Raw genomic sequence first — 24,691 nt, 5'->3', positions numbered from 1 at the left:
AGCTGAGTACACTGAAAGGACAGCTTTTTTTTTGTCTGTGTCTGACACCGGTGGGCAATGACCCAGCGCTGGTTTTCGAAGACTTCGGAGTGAGAACAGGTTGCCAAGAGCTGTCATGCATAATATAAACAAAAAAACATTCACCACCTTATATATGTCCATGTCCACTCAGTGTTGATGGTAAATGTAGTCAAGAGAAGCAATACGTTCCTCAGTGTGTGTTATATTAACTGAGAAAGCTAAGTTCTCCTGTTCACGGAGCCGTGCCGACAACGCTTACACGTACCAGGATGCATTGAGCTTCTGACGGCCAACCTGTCATGGCTACCGGAGCCTCAACCGGTCCTTTCTGCTGCACCTCTTTAGTCGTGTACTCTGGCTCGATTAAATACAGCCGACTCAGCTAAAATACTGTCAAATGTATCACTGTCCATAACATCCAATGCACTGTCATTGATGCACTGACGCCAGTTTTCACTGTGGGAACATAGCTAGCTTGCAATACAAGCAAAGAGAACAAGGAAGTTCTGTTCTCGAGCAGAAGCAGTTTAAATAAATGAGACTAGAAATCCAAACTGAAATAGCCTGTAGTACTCCCCTAGTACCTTCATGTACAGTCATTACAGGTGGGACAATATACTTGTGGATTCGATACAATCATGACACTTGAGTGCCGATTTGATGAGTAATGCCTTTTTCAAGTATTGTAATTCTATGTGTTGTGATTGGATAATATGATTGGTTTCAGTTTTTGTTTACTTTTGTAACACTTGATCATGGGAAAAGGTTGAATCATACACTTCTAGAGACTGTGTATTTCCAAAAACAATGCTCACCTCATATCAGTTAGTCTTTTTGACTTTTATTTCAGCAGCATCATTTACTGCTTTGAAAAGTGGTAAATAAACTAGTAACTGTTTTTATGGTCTTATTTTAAAAAATTTATTTCACCGAAGCCCTCTTGTGACCTTACTCTGTGAGAGGTGCTATAAAAAATACATTTTACTTACTTACTAAAATACACATGTACAGTCAAATGAATAAAAAATATAGGCCTATGCCTTTTGAAATAAAAACTAAACTGCTCCATATTTTTTTTACAAAAAAGGTGAAATAATTTGAACACAATGCATTGATCCCCTCAGCCCCTTGCTCTGCTCTCTTGCTTCTTCTGTTTATCTGACCACAAACGAGATGAATTAGCCAGCCTGTGCACCCCGTGGTCCCTCTGTCTCACTCTCTGCCACTAGGAGACTAATTGCTGGGAGGAGAGCAGGCGCGAGCTTCTAAAATGGACCTTTAGGGGCACCCAGTCGTTCACCTGGTAGAGTGGGTGCCCTCTCTACAAAGACTGTGTCCTTGCCGCAGCAGCCGTGGGTTAAATTCCATTCCATGGCCCTGTGCTACATGTCATCCCCCCTCTGTCTCTCCCCTTTTCACGCTAAAGCTGTCATATCTAATAAAACCAAAGCAAAACAATAATCTTCAGAAAAAAACGGAGAAAGAAAATAGACTTGTAGTAGCACCTATAGCAACCTGAATTCAGCTGGCACAAACCCCGGCAACGGGGTTCACAGCAGGCTGGGTTAAATCTATGTAATGGCAGCAACAGAAAGTTTGCTCATCTGGCAGGGAGTTTGTGGTGAGCTGGCGGACTTGGAGTTGCTATTTGAGCAGCTGAAGGTCAGTGTCCTTGGATCGTCTGCCATTTTCTGCTTTCTTACTTCAGGCTTGTTTTTCGTGAAACACATATGACGTTGCAATCAAATTATATCGATTCAGGCATTAAAACAATTGATTAAAATCGGAATACTGAAGTAAATTTGTTTTTCCCCCCTTACCTAACAAACCTTTACCAATATATCCGCATTAAGGTAATATTGGTAATATATGTAGCCAAAGAACTTTTTTGTTGTTTCGTTTTAATTTCGTATCCAATTTTAAAATGGCAGAGAACTCTTGGTAACCCAAAAATAAAGGCACAGCCCACAAAATTGTCTTGCAGCCCCCTGTAGCGTTCTGACCCCGCAGTTGAGAACCCCATTGCTAAATGGTAGATAGAAGACGATAAAAGACTGTTTGATCTAACCACATTAATGAGGTCAGCGGCTAAGAAGACCTTTTAACAGCACTGCCGCTCTGATGTACATGCAAATGAATGGAGCTACACATCAAAGGTAAAATTGTCCAAATCCCCATAACCTTCATGCTGTTCGTTGCACCAGTGAACAGATATTAAAAGGTTAATGTGCAGATTTACAAATACTGTAGTTGTGTGGTTTGTGGAGACTTCAGTGTGTTACTGTTGATGCATGTGAATGTCATAACTCTGTGTGCCACTTAGCTGAATGAGCTAATGATATGTGATGCATGCGCTTAATTTACGGGGTGAAAATGTGTTTTTGCATCTTATATGTGTGTGGTGTCTGTGTGTGTGTGTCAGGGGAAGCCTAATAATTTGCATCGTTAAGCAGCATTTGACATCTCCACACCTTCATCATAGAGCCTTTCCTTAACATGGAGACGACACTGAAACTCTTTGATGTTCAAGAGTCTTTAACCACTTAATCCCAAAGAGGGGGGAAAAATTAAGAACCTCCTACATTTGACTGTCGTTTTTGTAGTTTCCACTCTCTGCACATTCTACACACACAAACACACACATTTTTGACATGTATAGAGACATATATGGGGCTTTTGTAGCTTGACATCCATGCATTTGTGACTGACCTCATGTATATTTCAAAGGGTTCCCTCAGAATTTACTCAACCAGCAGAAATCACTTCAACCCTTCAAGTAAATACACTGAAATTCCCCCAACAATTGGAGTTACGAGGTTTACACATGACGACAGCAGCACGCCCATGCGTGGTGAAACATTCGCGGGGGGTAATCATGATGTCATACGGCTCTCCCTCTTGCAGAACGACAAAAGCGAATTAGCCGATGGATCAATTTCCATCAAATCTGGGTGCGTGGAGATCACACCATGCTGGTTAAATAATCTGCTTCCACTTTTGATTCGCCTGCAGGGAAACAGATTGCGGCTCAGCTCACAACGAGCTCTGCAAAATGTCAAAAAAAAAAAAAAAAAAAAATCAAGAGGATGTTCTTGCAGTTAATGTGCTCCAGTTGTGTTGCAGTGTCAATACAGAGAGGAAAAGTCGCAGATTGTGCATTATTATGGAAGTTTTGTGTCTGCTAATTAAATGTGATTCCTGATTCAAGCTTTCAGCAAGAGGACAATGCTCGGTTTTAGCTGTCGGAATTATTGTTGCCATTGTTTGGTGCTGATCTGAAACAGATGGCGTGTCTCAAATAGGCCTGCAAAATGTCATGTCTCTAATGTCATCAGGTGATAATACACAACAGACAGGAGATAAGGGGACACCATAATGTCGTGCAAACAAGAAAGCAGAGACTACAAGGCAGGAGAGAGGGAGAGCCACTGTTGCACACCAGGTCTGGTACAATATCTGAGCAGTTGCACTGACACAGTTTCAGTATTCCATTAAATGAATAATAGAGGAAGAAGGGAGGGTTAAGAGCATTTCCTCTTTCCTAATGTGGAAAGAAAAGAAAGGCAGGGAGAGAGGAGCACACAACAAGGCACAGCTGTAAGGTGACATTCTCTTGACAGTTAGTTTAACAGAAGTTAATGCACCACGTTCAGCATTATTTTGGTGCATCCAGTCATCCAAATGTTACTTCTAATAGTACATGATGGAATTCTTAAATATGTCCCTCTGGGGGGTCTCTGAAATTTTTAGTGATTAATGAATTAGGTTGTACATATGGGGAGGTGGAAAAGCGCAGCTCGGGCTAATGGGATTTTAAGCTCTCCTTTTTCAGACCTGCCCCATTTCATTACGGCTGCTCCCCCCCCTCACCAACCCCCCCTGCCATCAAACCCACTACCTAAGACGCTGAGCATACGCCAGCGGCAGCAACCCGGGGAAGTGTTTTCTCAAGCTCCTGAAGCGCTCGCCTCCTTTTCTACATCTGCTTAAGCACACTCGGCTGAGTTCTCGCTGACTTAGCAGCCTCTTCTGCGGATGCTTCAGGAGCTGCACAGAGAAGTATAAAAATAAAAAAATAAAGGCGGCGTTGAGGAAAAGTGTGTCAGAGAAGCAGAGAGCACAGCCATCCCATTCTTTCTCTCAGATAGGAGGATGAAATTAGAGGAGAGACAGATGAAAGAGATTGAACATGGAAAAATATAAAAAAGACATGCTTAGAAGTTCACAGCAAGGTTAACAGACTTGTTGCCCATGTAGTGAATCCCCAGCCTGATAACCTAAAAACAGGAAATAAGGAATCAATAACGTAATATTGTAATCTGCTGAATCCTTTACATTGACCTCCTGCTGATGTTGCTGAAATGTTTTTTTCTGCTAAGCTTAGCTTTTGCCTGTAATACTCCCCTAAAATATGATTGTATAGATGTTGATTTCGTCATTTTTTAGATTCTATTTAACTTTAATATTGTTTTATTGCCCCTAAAGCACTTTGTAATGCAAACTGAATTTGATTTTTTTCAGTCCAAAATGAAATAAAGTAAAACCAAGACAAAGATGGCACTTTTTAAATATATTTGCAGAGTAGAGAATTGAAGAACATGTCTGTCAATATACTCTGTTTTTCTTTGACTGATCTCACCCATGCAAAGTCCAAACCAAACTCTGAATTAATCAACAGGTTTTATCTGTGTAGTCCAGGGGTCTGCCACCTTTGCAATCAAAAGAGCCATTTTTTTCTGGAGCCACAAAACATATATGAGCCTTACTAATAGGTCTAAATGAGCACTCAAGGTGGCTACTCTGCAGTGGCCTATTTATAATAATTTGGGGCTTAAACTTTGCAGCATTAGCGGTGAAAGCAGACAAATCTGTCCACACACTATTAAAGTCTCTATTTTCCTCCAGGACTTTTCCTTTTTGGTTTGGAATCCATAGCTAGTCTAGCTAGACACTGCTGTTTAGGTTCAGCAAAAATTACACGAAAATCTGCCAGGCCATAGAATTTGAAAATTAAAATGTTTAAACAAAAACAACCATTATTAATTTCCATGTATTTTTTTGTAATAGCTACAGGGAGCCACTGAAGAGGGGCTGAAGAGCTGCATGCAGCTCCGGAGCCTTAGGTTGCCCACCCCTGGTGTAGTCAAAGCGTAATATGTTTGTTCTCCTGTGGCATAGTAGCTCCATGTTTGTCCAGAAAATTTAAAAAATGCATCAGTGTGACACATTATTGCATCAGGTAACGAGTTACTTAATTGTGAACATGAACATGGGTACTGTAGTTTATTTTAAGTCAATCCCGCATTCCTGCTAAAAAAACTAAATCTGTAAAAAACAGTTCCCCACAGAAATACTATTTATTCCTGTTTGAATAATGTTTGCCCAAAAGCAAAAAGTGCAGCTGTTTTTTTAGTATTTAAAAAAGAAGACACTATATATTTTTGGCCTGTTTATAAAGACTTACGTCCTCTGTAGAAACAAATGGGCTTGGGACTGAGAGCCAGAGATAGTAAGAAGTATTGAGAGGTGAATTACATTATTGGTTTTGGTGTTTTCAGTGGTTTTGTTGACAATAAAAAAATATCTGTGCAGAATATCACAAGCTTTATCCTTTAAAGTGGTTTGTCTGTAATCAAACCACCAAATCAGTCCACCAAAGACATGCGAAAGGCAGCTGAAGTGGCATTTTGTGCACTCCTCCATTGTGCATGTCCACAGTGTGAGCTGAATCACTAGGTAAGCGTCTGCTGTGTCTGTTCCTGCCTCAGCCTCCAGCTGGGGCCAATCTGTTGGTCAGGTGTGGCTCGGCGGTAGTAGCCACGGCCTCGCCAGCAAGCTGAGAGTGCACACAGCCCACATACAGACTAGGGCAGCTTACACTGCAATGTAACCCATAACACGCAACAGATACAAAATATCCTCGCTGCAATTTGTTATAACCATTACAGAGATGTTTCTTTAACTCAGAATGACATTATTCAGTCAGAATAACCTTTCATGTATGAATGCATAGATAAACAGGGGCAGAAACTATAATGCCAACAGAGTGCATATGGCCGTTGTGCAGCGCCAACAGAACAGGAATGGTGAAAGACATTCTTTAGATGACGATCCTTGTACACTGAGCGTTCACTAGCCACGTTGAGAATGTGGTTTGATTTGTTTTGATGACAAAACAGCACTGTTCTGTATGTGTGATAATTTGACCCCTCTAGGAGGACATCAGGATTGTACCAGGCAACCACTAATGCATTAAACCCCACCGGAGGGACTTTCCCTGTGGTCCACAGTGTTGGACAATACACAGCCTGGCTACTGCATACAAGAAGTTGCGAGCGAGGACCCTACGCTGGGTGGATTATGTCTAAATAAAGCCTCAGCAGTGTATGAATCACTGTGTCACTGATCCCCTCTGCTTCCCAGACAACAGGTTTGCCTTCTGCAAGCTGTCACTGGCTTTCCACTCTTTCAAATGAAGAATAAAAGAGAGGGAGAAATGGAGACTGTGCGAGGGAGAGAGGGGAGTTGACGTTCATCACTCGAGTGCCGTGGCTTAGCCTAAGAGGCTTGAATAATCAGTATGTTAAGCTGTCAGGGTGTGCGCTCGCACCTACCACGCGCTTACAAACTCCTGGGCGCTTTTTAATCAAGCAAAAACGCTGAGAGGCAGTGGCGAGTGCCAAGAGCCCAGGCTAAGAGATGAGCTTTAGAATATCTGTTACACTTTCTCCTGACATCACCAGACGTGCGTTTCCACAGTAAGCTGCAGACACGTCTGTTTTTTCTTTTCTTTAAGGAGGACACAGTGAATTTTCTCCATGCTTTCATCTAATATGAATCATCAGATTCAGTGTAACTGCCTCATAGTACGACGATTCTCTGCACATTCCACAAATAGATTCCACACGCACTGTGAATGATGGTGTAATCTACATTGTTTTGGTAATATCCAGCCTACTGTGCAATTTACCGTGATGCTGTGACCCAGTGCACTATATGTGAAAGCCTACTGTCAGCAGCAGTTGTCAACATTGCTGAACTGTCACAGAGTCTGATTTTGATTTATGTTCTGTCTTGACTTGGTGAAAACAAACAAAGCCTACAGTGTTTCTCCATTTACAGAACGGAACCTTATTTAACCCAAGACAGTAGATTTTTGCAGATCGTGCTGGTGAAAAGTCTCCCCTAATGGTGCATTCAAAGGCAGTTGTACAGTTTGAGAAAATGACTGTCTTAATCAGAAGCTAGTTTCTAAATGCAGTGCTGTGTTTAAGGTGTGTCTCATCACTTCAATGTGTCTGATGTGCCACATTCTGGTTTGTATGTGTGATGGAAATCAGCTCTCAGAGAAACACTTAATTTGGTGATCCCCTGACTTCTTATGTGACACCACAAGGTTGACACTTTGTTTAAAATTAAATAGTGCAAGTATACTTCCAATTCAAAGCCCCCCCTACCACCACCACGACCACACACCTTCCCAATGTCAGACGGGGGGGTTGGCCAACTATTTTTGTACCTTTCCAAAACCAACAGTCATGCCCACGTCCTGCTGTGATTGGTCAGCTGTGTTGCGGTGAGAAAGGAGCCAGGGTCTAAGTTTCTCTCTGTAGCTCTCTGCTTTCAATCTTAACACAACAATTTCTTCACTGTGAATGGCTTTCAGGAGAGACTGTGTGTTATTCTGATACTTAAACAATATCCCGTCTTGCCTCTCTCTATGACGGCTGCTTTTACACTCAGCCTTCCAGTGTGGCCATTCAGAACAACAAAAAACATTTTTGATTTCCCACAAGGCCGGACAACACATCTTTCAAACTACTTCTGAACAAGTGTATACTGACCCCTTGTCTTGTTACCAACTTTCCAAAAAAAAAAAAAAAAGCCAACCCCCTCCTCTGGCCGCATTTAGACCAAATCAAGCGTCTTCCCATTCATTTGAATGCAGGTAGTGCATCTGGGCTGCAGACCTGCGGCAAACACAACCCAATGTCCCGCTGTGGTGGTCAATCATGTAACCGGTTAACAGGCCGAAAGACACCCAGTACAGGAGAGCACTGACTTCATTTGTGTTTGCGTGCATGTGTGTCTTTTGTGGCAGTGAAGATAATGCACTAATGATTACTCTAGGGGATTCTACAGATTTAAGATTTAAGCCAACATAAACAAACTTATGTTTGAGGACAACCACTGAGATGGGGAGATTGGCTTTCTGTGGTTGGTCTCCATCCTCCACTCTCCACAGATGGGCCAAATAACACTCCCACACCGTCACACAACCCTGTGGCTAATCGCCGCAATGCCTGATTTGGTGTGAATGCTGCCTAAAAGACAGTTAGATGTAAGGCTACCAGTGTTGGGTAAGGGTTACTAAGTAATCAAAGTACGTTACTTTTTCAAAAAGTATCCAGTTACTTTACTGCGTTACTCCCTGAGTAAAGTAACTCAATTACTTTAAAAGTACTTCCAACGTTACTCCCTGAGACAAGTAACTCAAGCACTTTTAAAGTACTTTTGAGTATTCTACATTTCCTATTGGGCAATGGACCACAGGGCGCTAAGCCTACATTTTTTGTCTCCAAAATTAAAGTTATGGACCACTTGCCCTTCACTGAGATCCAATTCTCCCATCACAGCCGTCACTTTGACCAGTAGAAACACAGAACGATCTGCTGCCGTAGACAACTGTATGACAACAACACCCCAGCGTTTTTAATATTTCCTCTAGGGATGTTACCACACAGAGTAAAAGGGGGAAATGATGGTGTGAAACAGCAGAGGCACTTTGTCAACCCGCTGAGTTAACGTTACTGTCATTAGCATCAAGCTAGCAAACAATGGTACATCCTCACGGTCGGACATAAAGTAATAACATTAACAAATAGCGGCGGGGCTTTTACTCACCACAACTGCAGAGGCTCCCAGCTTCATTTGAAACAAACTACATTATAGACGGTCCGTTATTTATTAATCCCTCTGTGTGTTTATATATTTACTTTTTATCCGCTCCGTTGTCTTTGTAAAGTTAACATATCGCACCGTCATTTCAAACTCAACACTTGTTTCAAATTAAAAGCCCCTTATAACCTCGGCTAGAGAATCCCTCCATTTTCTAAATAGGCTTTTATTGTGAAACATTTGTCAGAACTTCCTGTGGAAGATACAGTAGCTTGACAGTTTACAGATGGCACTTCAAATGTAGCTCCTGCCATCTGCTGACGCTTTTAGGTGACTACAACAACATATGGGCTGACACATGAACAGACACAGTTCTGCAGTGACTCAAATAATAGTGAAAGTAATAAAAATAGGACAAGAATAACCCGATGACATCACACACGTTGTGAAAGACGACCGGGGATAATTGGTGAGTACCAGCGTGTAGTGTGTACCAGGCATAATGCAAGTCCTGAGTCTGAAATATATCTGTCAGCGAGTCCTACTCCACCTATTTAGACTCCACCATAGGCAGCATTTCTCCGACCACATAGCGAGCCACAAGCTCCGTGGCTTCTTTCAGATTGATAGGTTTAACGTTATCTCCATTATTAGAACCAAACGACAGCCGTTGCTGTTTCAGAGCTGAAGGACCAGCGCTCTAAAAGTAACGGAAGTAACTGATGTCTTGTTTGAAAATGTACTTAAGTATTTGATTACTCAAACAGCAAACTAACGCGTTAGGTTACTCGTTACTGCAAAAAGTAATCAAAGTACTCTAACGCGTTACTTTGTAACGCATTATACCTAACTCTGACGGCTACATATAGAGGAACCCCACCTTGGGTCAAAATACTCAGTAATTCCTCCAGCCCAGATTATGATAACCACGTCAGAAGAACAATGATAGTTAATGGATAGAAATATGCATGCACAGTATACACCAGCAGACTGTATAAAGAGGTAAAACATGCAGAGGTTTACAGAACAGTCTAGTGAGCTGGTTAGTTTGCCTGCAGGGTGATGTGGACAGATTTGCCAAACATTGAATCTCTGCAGGGATGGGCAGGAGTGGGTGCAAATTCTGGGTGCGCAGGTGGGTGCAGGATTTAAAAAACAGTTCCATGCAGACCTTTAAATAATTAATTACACTACATGTTGGCGACACAACTAAAGTGTGCGCATGATGCTTCTCCATCACAAACTGCATTACAGTAAACAGCATCAGCTAGATTCCATGTTGTGTGTGACATGAAAAGGTTTTAAGTTAAAATAAAAGAAAAAACGGTTTTGGTTGGCCATTAAATTTGAGGACAATATTGAAAAATCAAACTGGCAGTAGAATAATTCATGGCCTGGGTTGAAAATGTAACCCATATCTCCCGAGGTCAAGGCTAATATTCCATATCTGTTTGAGCACTATCTGAACTCTATCAGCCTTTTTTTCCCATTGTGCTCATCAGATGTCAAACTACCGTCTGATTCTTGTGACACATCATTTATTTCATCCTTCTCTGGTGAGAAAACTCAATTATTTTCACTTGGTTTACGTGAGCACCGGTTTCAAACAGCATGCTGTTTTCACAGAATTCATGGGAAACTGTAACACCTTTCCTGTTGCTTTAACCAAGAACAAAATACTCTGCACAAAGTCGATTCTCTAATAGGAAAAATAATGTAGGCAGAAACGTGGGCTTGTAGTTCAACATTTGACCTTTGATTTAACTCTACAGTATCATATACCAAAGCACTGTCTCTGTTTGAAAATTGATCCAGTATAAAAATGCTTCAACACGTCAGAATGGATCACAGCCACAGTCATACATGAGCACATCTGAGCTCTAATCTAATAAAGAAATAACAACACAAGGCTAATTCGGCCACGACACTCCTCCATGGGTATGTGCATAGTTCTTTGATCACTACAGCTCTCTTAACTCCAAGCCAACAATAATATTTTCTCGTCACTTCACCACTTGAGCTGGTTCTCCAAACCCCATGCATTAGCGGGTATAAAAATAGCACTAACACAGGGGGCAGAGGGGCTGCCTATTTATGACCATGCTTCACCACCCAGAGTGATGCTAGGAAAGCAGCAGGGAAGGCTAAAGCCCTGTTCCTGCTCCACCTTTCCCTTCTCAACCCCACAGTCTCTTCCATTTTTCCCTCTCTCAACTCTTCATCCTCTCTGATTGATCTCGCAACCCTTCACCAGCTTAAATTACATCAGCCAGTGGCTTTGCACAGAGACAAAAAGGCCCTCAGGTTTCACAGATCATAATTCTCTCCAATAGCTTCAACTTTTAAAAGGTGCCGTGTTTAATTTCAGTCTCTGGCAATGCCTCAAACCCCCAACCCCTCGCATTCTGTTATGAATTATGACACAGGATAGATTGTTTTTTAAGTTTACAGCCCGGCGCAGTGACAGAAAACTGCTAACCAATCAAGTGAGTGTGAAGCAGGGAGTTGGAGGTATAAAACAGTCAGTGGCCACAGGAGTGCCCAATGGACTGTTTGTATCTCAGTGTCTGATCGACTGTGTGTTGACCCTGTGTTTGATTTCTGTGCATTACTGTAATGCACATATTCTCTGCTAAAACACACTGCAAGCCTTCAACAGTCATTGAGTGCATTTACATGGTCATGAATAGGCTAACCAGTTTATGATCAGGTTTTTGGAGTATCTCGTTTATGTGTTCTTAATATGTAAACACTAGGGGTGGGGATCACCAGAGACCCCACGATGTATTATCATGATACAACAGTATTGCAGTTTTAAATGTGTTGTGGAACACTGAGTATTGCAATAACATATATTGCAATTTATTACCTTTTCTCCACTGCAAATTATGTCCCCAATGGAAAACTTTGTCAACATCTGTTTTATCTAGTAAGATTAAGTTTTTAGTCTTTTTTATCTCACCTCAGTTTTTTTATTGTATCAAACTGTACCTAGTGAACTGAAAAAAAAAAGATTTCATTATTCTAGTATGGTACCAAAAGATTAATTAATTTACATTTGTAATGTTATTATCTTATATAATTAAAAGTTTGATACTTTGTCTATGTATCGATACAATATTGCCAAGCAAATATACCATGATGTATTGATTTTTCCCCCCACCGCTTGTAAACGCCATATCCTGTTTATAAGAAACCCAAATATGGAGTAAGACCATCGCTTCTTATTTTGAAATTCGAGTGTTTGTTTGAATTAAGTTAATTTTGGAAATGTATTGACCTGTTTGAAAAATAATTTAAAAATGTACAGTCTATAAGCGATGTAGTTGATGTAGATAGCCTTGTGATTCAGCAGAGGGCGCTGTAAAATTCCACTATCAGTCTGACCTGTTGCATACCCTCTTGACACATCAGTAAACAAAGTTTAAGTAAAGACGATGGATACAGCGATGGAGGCGAGGCTCCATTCATCCCTATCAGCCCCTACAGGTACACTTTAGACTTCCGCAATCTGAGCCAGCTACTTGCTGTTTCCTCTGTTTGTTTCCTGTGACTTTCCAATTCTTATCGGATTGAATAGTTACTTGTGAAACAAGTAAATTTTTGTTGGGGCTGTAATGCTCAAAAAATGTATCCATTGATTTACAGACCTCTCTTTTGCCATATAAGTCAATGGGAAAACATTTTGGTCCATAGGACATCATATGACGATGTAAAATGTGAAAATGCAGGACACTGGCATGCAAAACTGTCCTGAGCGGACAATCACGACGCAAAAGCATCTGAGAAGCACTGTGTGGAAGTATTTTGAGTCCTACACCATAGATGGAAGAGTAACTAACAAAGACAAGGCTGTTTGTGGACTATGTACAAAGCAGCTGTCTTACTCTACGATGACGACAAATCTGTGGACTCATCAGCTAATGTTAGCTTGCCCCCCAAGTGAGGCAGCGCAGGCGTCATAGATGAATGGAGCAAGAGCATTGCACAACCTCGTCTGACTGCCTACTACTCAGCACAATCAGCTTCAGTAGGCCCCTTGCCAGAAACTCATGACAATGTTATCACTGCCAGGATAGCAAGACTTCTATGCAAGGATATGCAGCCCATTGGTATTGTTTCAGGAGAGGGGTTTCAGGATCTAATGATGGAACTTGAGCTATGAATTGTATGTAATTTCAAATTCATTCAATCTTGAAATCTTAATTTTTGGGAAAAGTGACAGCTCTAACCTGGAGTGCTGCGAGAAAAAACAACAACAACAACAAAAAACCAAGAAACTGTTGCATGCACAACCTTATTGTGATAACAGTACTTGGCACCACCGACTACCTGCACAGGTGTGGCTTCTGCCAAGTAACGCAACAGAAATACAAACAATGGCGGCAATGAAAGTGTCTCACTTCTTTGTTTTTTTTAAGATTTTTTTTTTGGGCTTTTTGCCTTTAATGGACAGGACAGATTGAAATGGGGTGAGAGAGAGAGAGTGGGGGTTGACATGCAGCAGAGGGTTGCAAGCCGGAGTCGAACCTGCGACCGCTGCAGCGAGGCATTGCCTCTGTACATGGGGCGCCGGCACTATCCACTACGCTACCGACGCCCCAAAAGTGTCTCACTTCTGAAGTGATTAAGAAATGGATTTTGTCTTTTAGTAATAAAAGAGGCCGTGTATTTTCTGCTCCTTTGTCCTGCGTGGTGGCAGTGAAAGGCTGGCACTGGTTTAAGTGGAGAACAGAGTTATAAGAGCAGCATAGCTCCTCTCAGGAATAACATTAGCTTAGTACATAGTGTGTGTGTGTGTGTGTGTGTGTGTGTGTGTGTGTGTGTGTGTGTATGTGTGTGTGTTTGAGAGAGACGGTGGTCGGAGCAGACAGCTGATGCCGATCAAAGCAGAGAAGAAATAAACAGTTAAGTGGCAAAGTGGTAGTAAATGTAAAATGCCTATAAAATGTATTCACCCCCCTTGAATGTTTTCCCCTTTTGTTGCTTTTATACATTAAGTCATGGTCAATATAATTTAGCTGGAATTTGCAAAAAAAAAAAAAAAAAAAAAAAAGCTTCTTTCATGTCAAAGTGAAAACAGATTTTTACAAACTAACTTTACAATTAATTAAAAAATATATAGTGTAAAATAAGTGTTTGTATAAATATTCACCCCCTTTAATATGACTGACTTGATTCAACAGAGGTCCAGCTAGTTGATGCCAGCAGTGTTACAATTAGTGAAATGGACATCGCCTGAGTGCAGTTGATGTGTGTCAAGTCATTGTAGTATAAAAACACATGTGTCTGGGAGGTCCAGTCTCTGGTTCATCAGTATTCCTGCTACAATTTCAAGTATAAGTCAGGAGATGGCTACAAAAAGATTTCCAACTCACTGGAAATCCCACAGAGTTCAGTTAAATCCATCATTTAGAAATGGCTGTCCTCACAAACTGAGTGACTGGGCAAGAAGAAGACTGGTGAGGGAGGCCACCAAGACACCTGCGACCACTCTGAAGGAGTTGAAAAGCTTCAGTGGCTCAGATGGAAGAGACTTTACATACAACAACTGTTGCCTGAGTTCTTCACCACTTGAAGCTGTATGGGAGAGTGGCAAAGAGAAAGCCACTTTTAAAAAAAGCTCATATGAAATCTTGCCTGGAATTCGCCCAAAGGCATGTGAGAGACTTCAAGGTCAATTGGAAGAAGGTTCTTTGGTCTGATGAGACAAAAGTTGGCCATCAGACTAGACGCTATGTTTGGTGAACACCAAACACTGCACATGACCACGAACACACCACCTCCACCATGAAGCATGGTGGTGGCAGCATCACGTTCTGGGAATGCTTCTCAGCAGCAGGCCCTAGAAGGCTTGTAAAGGTAGAGGGGAACATGAATGCAGAAAAATACCGCCAAATCCTGGAGGATAATCTGACTCAGTCTGCAAGACAACTACAACTTGGGAGAAGATTTATTTTCCAGCAAGACAACAACCACAAGCATACAGCATAAGCTACACAGAAATGGTTCAAAGACAATGAGGTGAATGTTCTGGAGTGGCCAAGTCAAAGCCCAGATCTCAATCCAATCAAGAATTTGTGGCTGGACTTGAAAAGAGCTATTCACGCCCGATCCCTGAGCAACCTGACAGAGCTTGAGCTGTTTTGCAAGAAAGAATGGAGAAAAATTGCAGTGTCCAGATGTGTCAGCCTGACTGAGACATATCCACACAGACTCAGTGCCTTGATTGCAGCCAAAGGTGCATCTACTAAATACTGACCTGACGGGGGTGAATATTTATGCAATCATTTACTTTACCTTATATATTTTTGTAAAAATCTGTTTTCACTTTGATATTAAATAGTTTGTTTTTATTGCCATTTTTTGTCAAAAAAGCCAAATTATATTGACCATGATTTCATGTATAAAAGCAAAAAAGCGTGAAACATCCAAGGGGGTGAATACTTTTTATCGGCATTGTACAGTGTAGTGTTTGATATTTCCTGTTGCTCTCATCTCCCAGTAATAAGTAACTGTGTTACTAGTATTATTTATGTGTACGGGCAATATGAATAAACCCCATTACTCTGTGCTCGTGTAAACATTATATCCCAAATACAATCATAACCTGGATAAGCCTCATAAAACAGTCATTCATGTCCATGTAAACACACCCATTGATACTAACTAGAGCTTTTCAAAAACAACACACTGTTACAGGTTGAGCTGTGAAGATGGCTATGGGTGTACAGGTCTGTGTCAAATGGCATTCCTTAGCACATTCACTGCCCACCATGGAGCTACCACCCTCTAGTAATCTTTTCTTTTCTCATTGTAATGAAGATGGAAGGTGTTCACCGAGCAGGAAAAAAAGGAAATGTAAATTAGTGACTTTATCATTCCTGCAATCTTCAAATTCTTTACCGAAGCAAAGGGAGCGGAGTTAGATCATAGTGATGGCAGAACAAAACTGGCAGCTTCAACAAGTGCAAGCAGTCAGTGAGAATTATAGTGGTACAGTACCAGCAGTGACATATCTAGTTGTAAATCAGACAAGAAGAACTAAAGTTGATAAACTCTTGTAATGGATCTTTGTTTTCATTGGTGTACCAAGTTGAATTAAGATTAAAATACAAGGTTTAATGCTATACAGCCTGTGCAGTAAGCTGCTGAGCTACTGATGGTGTGATTGTTCAAGTGGGTGGGAGAGGAGACCTTAAACAGCCAGGGTTACATCGAGGTCTTAATCCAGCCATGACCTCAGGTGGTGAACCCTTTTAATTTCAATCCTTTTACCCTAACTTATTAGCCCATATATGCTGCGCTGAACCAGATAATCAGTATAATTAATCAGGTGATCATATTTCACATGTCAAAAGAATACGGTACACGGACTGACAAAGTCAGTGGCCCTTGGCGTCAGATATGGACACACCTAGCACAATTTAGCATCTTTATAAGCCACACTGGGCTGTCAGCAAACTCCAATGTAAAACCATCATTATAGTCAAAGCTATTGATCTAATATAAAGAGTGACAAAGTCATCTTACGCCTGGCATACACTGTGCAATTTGAAGAAAGGAATGTGGTAACGTCTTTGGTTCTGGCTCTGAAACAGTGGTCCTACGTCGTACAGCGAGAGACGTTCAAGGATGGCCGTTGTCACAATCTTGCAATCAAAGACAGCCTGGAATGAAATTCTAAGTGTCAGAAATTTGGGATGACCATCTCACTGTGTGACTGCTGTTACAATGTACATCTACAAACCAACCAATAGAAATGCAGCATGAAATGACGCACCAGCACTAAACCCAAACAAACAGGTAGACAGCAGCTTGCTGTGGAGGCAAAAAGTGCTTGAAGAAATGTGAGGGATTCCAGCAAAGAGGGAAACCTTGTGGAGATGTGGCAGCTGAAGCCTTGCTCATTCACTTTAGCCTGCACTAAACTTATAAGATTGCTAAAATCTCACAGTCTGTAGGAGGCTTAAGGGTGAGAGGAGAGGGAGGTGGACGGGTCCAACAAGCACAGGACTTTGACCCAGGAGACTGGTGTTTGTGTCCAGTGTGAAACTAAAAGTCTATGTTGAGTAATTTTGTCACATCAGTCATTAGTCTTGTGAACGTCCACTATGATCTTTTCCTAACCACAACCAAGTAATTTTGATGCCGGGATTTATACTTCTGCGTCATATTGACACTGTACTTACGGCATAGGCTCTGGGTCAATGCAGAGCCAATGCCATGCCCTACGCCGTTGTCTGATGTACCCCTCCAAAGAAATGCAACTACACGGCGCAGTGACGCGGCCCTCCTATCTATTTTTGTAAGCTGAAACCATTTCCCTCAGTGGAAACAAAGCTTTTATTTATCTTTATTTCACAGATAAGAAATAATAAACTGCGAGAACAATAAAGCCTCCACAAAACAGCATTTTAAGTGTTGTGTATGATTTATCCTGGCTTCGTATGGTTAGAGGAAATCTCCACTAGTTGTTAGACTAATTTATACAATGTAAAATGCCATAGACTGGCGCTAATAACGTTAGCATGTTGTATTTGTGTGGAAAACGTTTTTAGTACAAGACAGTTGTTTTGTCGGTGAATGTTGTGAGTTGTAATGGAGCCAAATTTTGCAACATTAACTTTGTTAAATGTTGCTGTTGTTCCTGGCTTCATATGAATAAAGGAAGTGTCCGCTAGCCGCTAAGCTAATTCATACACTGCAAAATGCCATAGGCTCTGGCTAATAACATTAGCATGTTGCATTTGTGGGGAAAATATGTCCAGATAAAGAGCTTTGTCTGTGAATCCGGCCAAATATAATGTAGCTGATTTGTGTACTTATGCTTGAAATTGTCACTATTAAGCCATGTTTAATATGTATTTTGGGTGTGCTTTGAATCAACTAAACCACATAGCACTTCACAGAAACCCCACCATCGACTAGTGTTTTGGAGGTGTAACTGCAGAGTGACACAGACACACCAACGCTCTGCCTGAAACCTAACCACTGACCCCCTCTGTGTCAAGTTACAATACAAAGACTGCCCCGGGGTCCTAGTGACACCAGGGGTGGAGATAAAGATAGACTAAATACTGATTTCCTTTGAGGAGTATTGTAAGCCTCAATGTTTTTCTTTTGATACCACAGAAATGTTTGTCTATAAGTTCTTTAACGTGTCAAGCTATGGGAAGTTAAGTATCTGCTGATATGATAGCTTTCTTACTAAAGGAACTGAGAAGGGGTAAAAATAAGGATCAAGATAGAAAGCACCCACAGCATCTTTTAGTTATGAGATGTTTTTTTGAAATTAGTCATAGTACAGTACAGTCTGCCTATGAAATCCACTGAATATGATTAAAATTAAATAAATCTGAAAAATACTCAATAAAAAAGTTCAGTACCTGATGTGAAATAATGATAAATAAAGTCAAATTAAAAGATCTAGAAATAAATATTAATAATTCAGTCTCTCGTTTGCAGAAATTGCTGTCTGACTCACTGGAAAGGCAAACCAAACTGTAAACAACCTTAAAGTAATTAATAAACTCATAAAAAGTTTACGCAGGTTTTTGTTTCGACTTTTAAATCTAATTTACAAATGTTTTAATATTCAAAATAAAAAGCTGATACATTCCTGGATTTTTGTTATTATGTGATAAAAATATAATCAACCATCAAGATATAACTTGTGCTATAAATGATGTACTATATTTTCTTTGAGCTGTGTTTCTATAAAAAAAAAACACAATATTTTTTGACTTTGAGTTGTTTAAGATTATTTTATAAACACATCACATCAGACCTTTTTAACAGACTCACTTTGCAGCATCACAATCTTGGAATAAAACTTTGGATCATGGGTTTAATAAATGTAACAAAAGTGTACACTAAAAATGACACATTTCATTTCACCAAATTTTAATTCGTAAATTGCATAAAACTGATTTAGCCCATGAAGATTTTTTTTTCCTATAAAGCAGATGCCAGTGTACAGTCAGTTTTCCATTGTATCAACTCTCAAGTCAGCACCCAACAGACCAAACCCAGTAATTCCTCTGCACCACTTTTGTCTGTGTCCATTTGCCCTCCATCATTCTGTGACAGCGACCAAGACGGCAGTCAGTCAGTGTCAGTGGCCTTTTTCACACTGAGCCAGTCCCTACCCAGGCAACTCCCGGCACACTCTGTGCCCTGAGCCAGGCCAGCGGGAGATCCGGAACGGCTCGAAAGGGCCAAGGCACAAAGGGCCAGCTGCTCGCAGAGCGTTGGCTTTACATAGAAGGAAGCAGGGCTTACTGAATATACTGGATACATGTGATCCATCTTTTTATAGTGTGGTTGTTCCAAATGGAAAATTAGCGGTGGAAACAGGAACACGCTGAAAATGAATTTAAAGGAGGGCATTTATAGAGAATATATGCATTCATATATAATTAGTGAGGATTCATTGAATAATTACGAGCAAGTAGCCCATGATCGACCGGTAAGTCGTGTGCCACCCTCACTTTCATCCCCGTCTTTTCTCAACGACATTATTTGAAAAACAAAAGCCTGCCTGCTCACATTTCACATGCTGCCACTCAACACTTCATTTGTTTGTTTTGCTCAAATCAATTCCCAAACCTTCACAACACCTAGTGCCCCAAACCGACATCTGTGGCATTATGTGATGTGAAAGTGTAAAACTGGTCTGACACGGTGAGCCACACTCATTGTCTGCATCAACTGCATGCAGCTCAACTTAAGCTTAAAGCAGTGGCTTATGAAGGCATGCAAGTGCAAAAGCAAACACATCACTGAGGCTCATAAATATCTCATTCTACAAGGGATTTTATGTATGCATTCTTATGAGAGCTTACACTGAAAGAGTTGACGTGCAGTAAGTGTATTAAATATGGCCGCATAAGAGCTGCTGGGTTCATGCGGTGAGAAAAAAAACTGTTATGTTTGCACAGCAAGGCCATTTTATTTTCTTTCATGTTCTTTGGCTCTCTCAGTGACTTTTTTACCGACGTTGAAAATCCTTGACAAAACCTGGACATTGTTACTCATGGTGATTTAAAAATCATCAATTTCGGAAGCAGTTTAAGGTTTGTGACCTCAAGTTGTCACAGACCTGAATGATGAAATGTTTTTAGTGTTATTGGGAAAGAGCCTTTCTCAAAAACTATGAAATAAGTTTCCTTTGAGACACTGCGTCATCCGTTCATTCATAAAAATAGGCGAGTGCTTGACGTAAGACACTAAAGTCAATTTGCTAAGTTTGCTTTTATTGGTGACGCACATTTATTCACCTTTATTTTTGTTTTTGTTCAATGAGCAACATAACTAAGCATCCAGCCTGGGCTCTGTTAAGGTTTAAAGGCCGCCTGTCAACATGCTTTTTGTGATGATACATGAAAATGAGTCTGGGTTAATACGAGGGAGGACGAGCAGTTGTGACTTTGCTTCAGCGTTTGGCTCAGAGCCAGCAGAGCATCTGAGGGGTAAGTGCAGACAAACACCTGCATGTTTCTTCAAGAAGTAAAGGCAGCCAATTTACACGTCCTAATAAACTAACAACAGCCCAACACCTGAATGCATGAGTATGTGACTGCTGCCAGCAACATCATAAATCTGCTCTTCACTGACATATCTATATTAAGATAAAATAAAGAACACATCATAAATATGCTAAATCAAAGTGACATTCAGAGTTGGATTTTAATCGTTAAGGATTTCCTTCCCCCCCCCCCCACTCAGTTGTTCCACAAAAACTACCACAATAAAAGCCTTTCAGTGAAAGCTGCTCTCCCTCGAGGCAGCCCTGATGCCACAGATGCTCTTTTTGTGTAAATTAGAAAATGATTATCACAGAGAGAAAGGTCAAACTGTCTGAGAGAGAAGGCCAGCTTCTTTTTAAGTTGAAAGTCACAGGCAAACTTAACAAGATTGCATAACAAAAATACAACAAACATTAGAGCTGTAATGATGAATCTATTAGGTGTAGACTATTAAATTAATCTCAAACTAATTTAATTAATAGATTAATTGGTTTAAGTCATTTTTTTAAAAAGATAAAACATGTAATAATTATCTCTTTCTTTGCTCCTCTATGACAATAAACTGACAATCTTTGCGTTGTGGATAAAATAAGACATTTGGGGATGTCATTTTGGGCTTGAGGAAACACTGATCACCATTTTCTGACTTTTTTTGGACCAAACAGCTAATCAATTAATTTAGGAAATAACTGACAGATTAATTGACAGTGAAAATAATCGCTGTTTGCAGCCCTAATAACACAAATAATTAAAGTGCCTTAAATAAGGCAGTAGACTCAATGTGTGATTGGATTATACTAACACTGTCTTTTTAAACTGAATTATCTAAAGACTTTAAAAGAAAACATGAACCCTGATCGCTTTTTAGATAATTGTTGGAAAACAGATGCTATTTACAAATGTAAATAATATGATAAAATAAAATATGATTAAAAACCTCCATCCATCTTTTTTCCTCAGTCGTATTTAAACACCCACCTCCTCACAGAACCCCTCCACAGAAACAAAACACCACACCAGGAGAAGCATTTCCTCAGTTGTTGACATTGTTGTAAGGTCCAATTTTCAGATATGATAGAGTAGCTTTAAAACTCCGGGGCTGGCAGTATTGATGTCTAAAGCACTTTAGCAGTATCTCTGTCTCCCTCACAAATACACACATGCACACACACACACACACACTCACACTCCACTTCCCCTTCCTGGTAAAGTACAGGATGTGCGGATGGAGAACTAAGCAGTTTTTTTTTTTTGTCTCTGCTGTTGCCAGGAATGCTTTATGGGCCATGTTAATATTGGAGTTCTCTCACTGGAAAGATTGCTTGATTCAATCAAGCAAGTCCCTGCCTTGTAAAGTCATTCCACTTTGTGCAATGTCATGCATTGTGGAGCCAGTGGACAGTCCTGTGTTCTGTCCCGGCATTAGGGGAAGTGGCCTAGTGAAAAGCACGTGTGCCTGGCGCGTCAGCACCTATAAATAGCTGTCACCAACTAACATAAACACTTTTGAAAAATCAATTAGAGATGCATTTTCCATAACCAAAACACAGCATGTTGTTCTTGTCAACTTGTGCTCCAGGCAGACTTAAAAATAAAAGACTTTGCCAGTGAATTTGCACACGCTGAGCCGGAGGGTATGAGATTGCAAAAGACATGAGGAGAGAAGATGAAGAGATTGTGGGGTAGAGAGGGAGGAGGAGGGGGAGTTGATATCAGAGGGAGAAGAAAAATACAGTGACCTCACTGATATCATCTCCTGTAACTGTGTCACTTTTCTGAGAGGGACAAAAGTGCTGCAGGGAAAACTTGAAATATGCATACAGGAGAGACAGAGAGGCCAGAGAGAACAGAGACAAGTGAGAGTAAAGAAACCAAAAACAAGAGCAGAAGGAGAGGCGGGAAGTACTTTTTAAAGCCTCAGTGCCGGCTGAAACAAGCAGAGTCTTACCTGCTCAGAGGTGTTGGTTGGTGGGACGGAGAAGTGAGGAGAGTCAAAGGGTCCCGGGGTGGTCTGGGTGGTAGGGGGTCTCGGTCCGGCTCGAAGCAGGGCTGGAGGGTGGTCCAGGAGAGGGGAGGAAGGATGGAGTGACAGGGAGCAGGGAGACGGGGAGGCTAAAGGGGGGAGAAGAAACGCTGCTTGCCTCTCCCTCCCTTACTCTCTCTCTCTTTATCTCTTTTCTCCCTCCAACATACACACACACACACGCGCTCGGAGGCAGACACCAAAACCCCGAGTCACTCAGATAATAGGCAGAGAAAGAGTCTTTACATTTACACGCTCTGCCACAGGGGGAGGATGGGGTGAGATCTCCTCCCACTCTCCTCCAGGCAGCCAATGGGAGGCAGCACAGAGGTGTCCAGGCAGCCAATGAAAGAGGAAGCAGCCGGTGGCTTGCCCCAGCCAATAAGTGCAATAGCTCATATCCAGTTGGAATAATTACAATATGGACGGAGTCGTGAAAAGCTTCCCTTTTTTGAAGGACAGACCAGGCGTTGCAGTCCAGCCGGTGACTATGATTTAGGGCTGCAACAGACATTAGAGTGATTAGATTCTGGGCCACTTAACCCGGCACAATATCCCTGCATGCTCCTCTGCAGACCTGGCAGAATACCCTGCCGCCACACACAAGAAAAGAAGAAGAAGCGCCAGTCAGCTGGAGTTTGAGAATTACTCATGTACAGTCAAACGAGCCACACATGCACAAAGCCAGGAACACATGATGACACACATGCAGGCATGTGTTCACATTCACAGGCTCTCTCACACACACACACACACACACACACACACACCCACACCCACATAATCAATTGCCTTCTGCCACGTACAGTTCATTTACACTCAGCATTCTCCTACAACACTGAGCAGGGAAGAGGAGCATAGTGTGAAATTTCATCAGGCGTTTTTGCTCGTATGTTCACTAAGGAGCATACTTCACTTCCACAAGTCTTATTTTATTTCCCCCCGCTCAATCGATGGCTCTGGCAAGCACCCAGCTTGATAAATGATCAATGGTGAACTGTCAGGTTGAGGAATGACAGGCACATCACCATTCCACTCCTCATACTGCACAGGGAAGTAAAGGAAACACCAGTTATACTATTACATCAAGAACAGTGGAAAGAAGCAGTACTTTTCCGTTGTTCTTTTTGTCAGCAAACAGCTCGGCGACTTGCTGAAAGGTAGATTTTGTGAGGGATGGAGGGAATTCTCAGGGGCCGCCAGCTGTGGGGGGATGCAGGCTTTTTATATATTGCTGTGAAACTCTGGTTTTTTTTTTTTCCTTCATGATGTTCACAAGCTTTAATAATAACTTGGCTTCACTGTGAAAAGAGAGTCCCCAAGGAAAATTATCCATCCATTTCTAAACCGCTCTTTAGGGTGGCGGGGGGGCAAGAGCCTGTCCCAGCATGCTTTGGACAAGAGGCAGGAGTACGCCCTGGCTAACACACACAGACGAACGAAATCACACTCACATTCACGCCTGTGGGTATGTGAGTGTTTTCAATTCACCTAACCTGCATGTGTTTGGGATGTGGGAGGAAACCCAGGCAGACATGAGGCATACATACAAACTAAGGGCAGCAGTCAGACAGTGGGTTTCAAGGAAACACTAACAGTTAGTAGCAGTGCCATTTCTTCTCTTTCCACTTAAGTTCTCAAGCCAAACTTTACTCTGATGGGCTTGACAATGTCTGTAACCCTTTTCCCATTTTAGATATGGAATGCATGCTATGTCCATATGGAATATCGGCTCATGTATCTGTTAAGTAGATGGATTTTCAGCCACTTTTTGGTTTCCATGACATAATGTTTGTTTGAGCTTTATTCAGACGTGATGGGACTGTTACAGAAATAACCACAATGTTAATGTGACCTGGTGCAGAGGAGAGGGAGCAATGGCAGAATGGAACAGTTTAGTCACATGCTGTATGTGAAGCATTTTAGAGATGGCTTTTTGGTAGTTTTTATCATTTCATTCATGCATTTGTTGAAAATGTATGAAGGGAGACTGCAACAACTTGCATTTGGCTCATTCACAGTGTTTTTATCTGTTTTTTCTTTCTTGATAAAAAATGATAATTAAGTGTAGGGCTGGAACTAATGATAACAGTCATCATCAATTATTATTAATCTGCCAGTTATTATCGTGATTGATTGTTTTTTTTAATAAATGTTGGCACTGTATGTTTCTGCAAACAATGGATATGTAACATTTGTAGGTTATAACGTGGCGGAC

General features: G+C 41.2%; 1 protein-coding gene across 6 annotated transcripts in view; it reads right to left on the bottom strand.

The window, feature by feature from the left end:
* pcbp3 (poly(rC) binding protein 3) overlaps nt 1-22,692 on the bottom strand; it is a 91,162-nt gene extending 68,470 nt beyond the window's left edge. For all 6 annotated transcript variants that reach the window (XM_050049616.1, XM_050049621.1, XM_050049619.1 and 3 more), the window contains exon 1: nt 22,399-22,692. The gene's annotated coding sequence lies outside the window, so the exon portion shown is untranslated. The remainder of the gene's footprint in view (nt 1-22,398) is intronic.
* Between the last annotated feature and the right edge of the window lie 1,999 nt (nt 22,693-24,691).

Source organism: Epinephelus moara, chromosome 7 (assembly GCF_006386435.1).
Source record: "Epinephelus moara isolate mb chromosome 7, YSFRI_EMoa_1.0, whole genome shotgun sequence".
Classification (NCBI taxonomy): domain Eukaryota; kingdom Metazoa; phylum Chordata; class Actinopteri; order Perciformes; family Serranidae; genus Epinephelus; species Epinephelus moara.
Note: the sequence above shows the minus strand (reverse complement) of the source record. Positions and strands in the feature narration are given on the sequence as shown.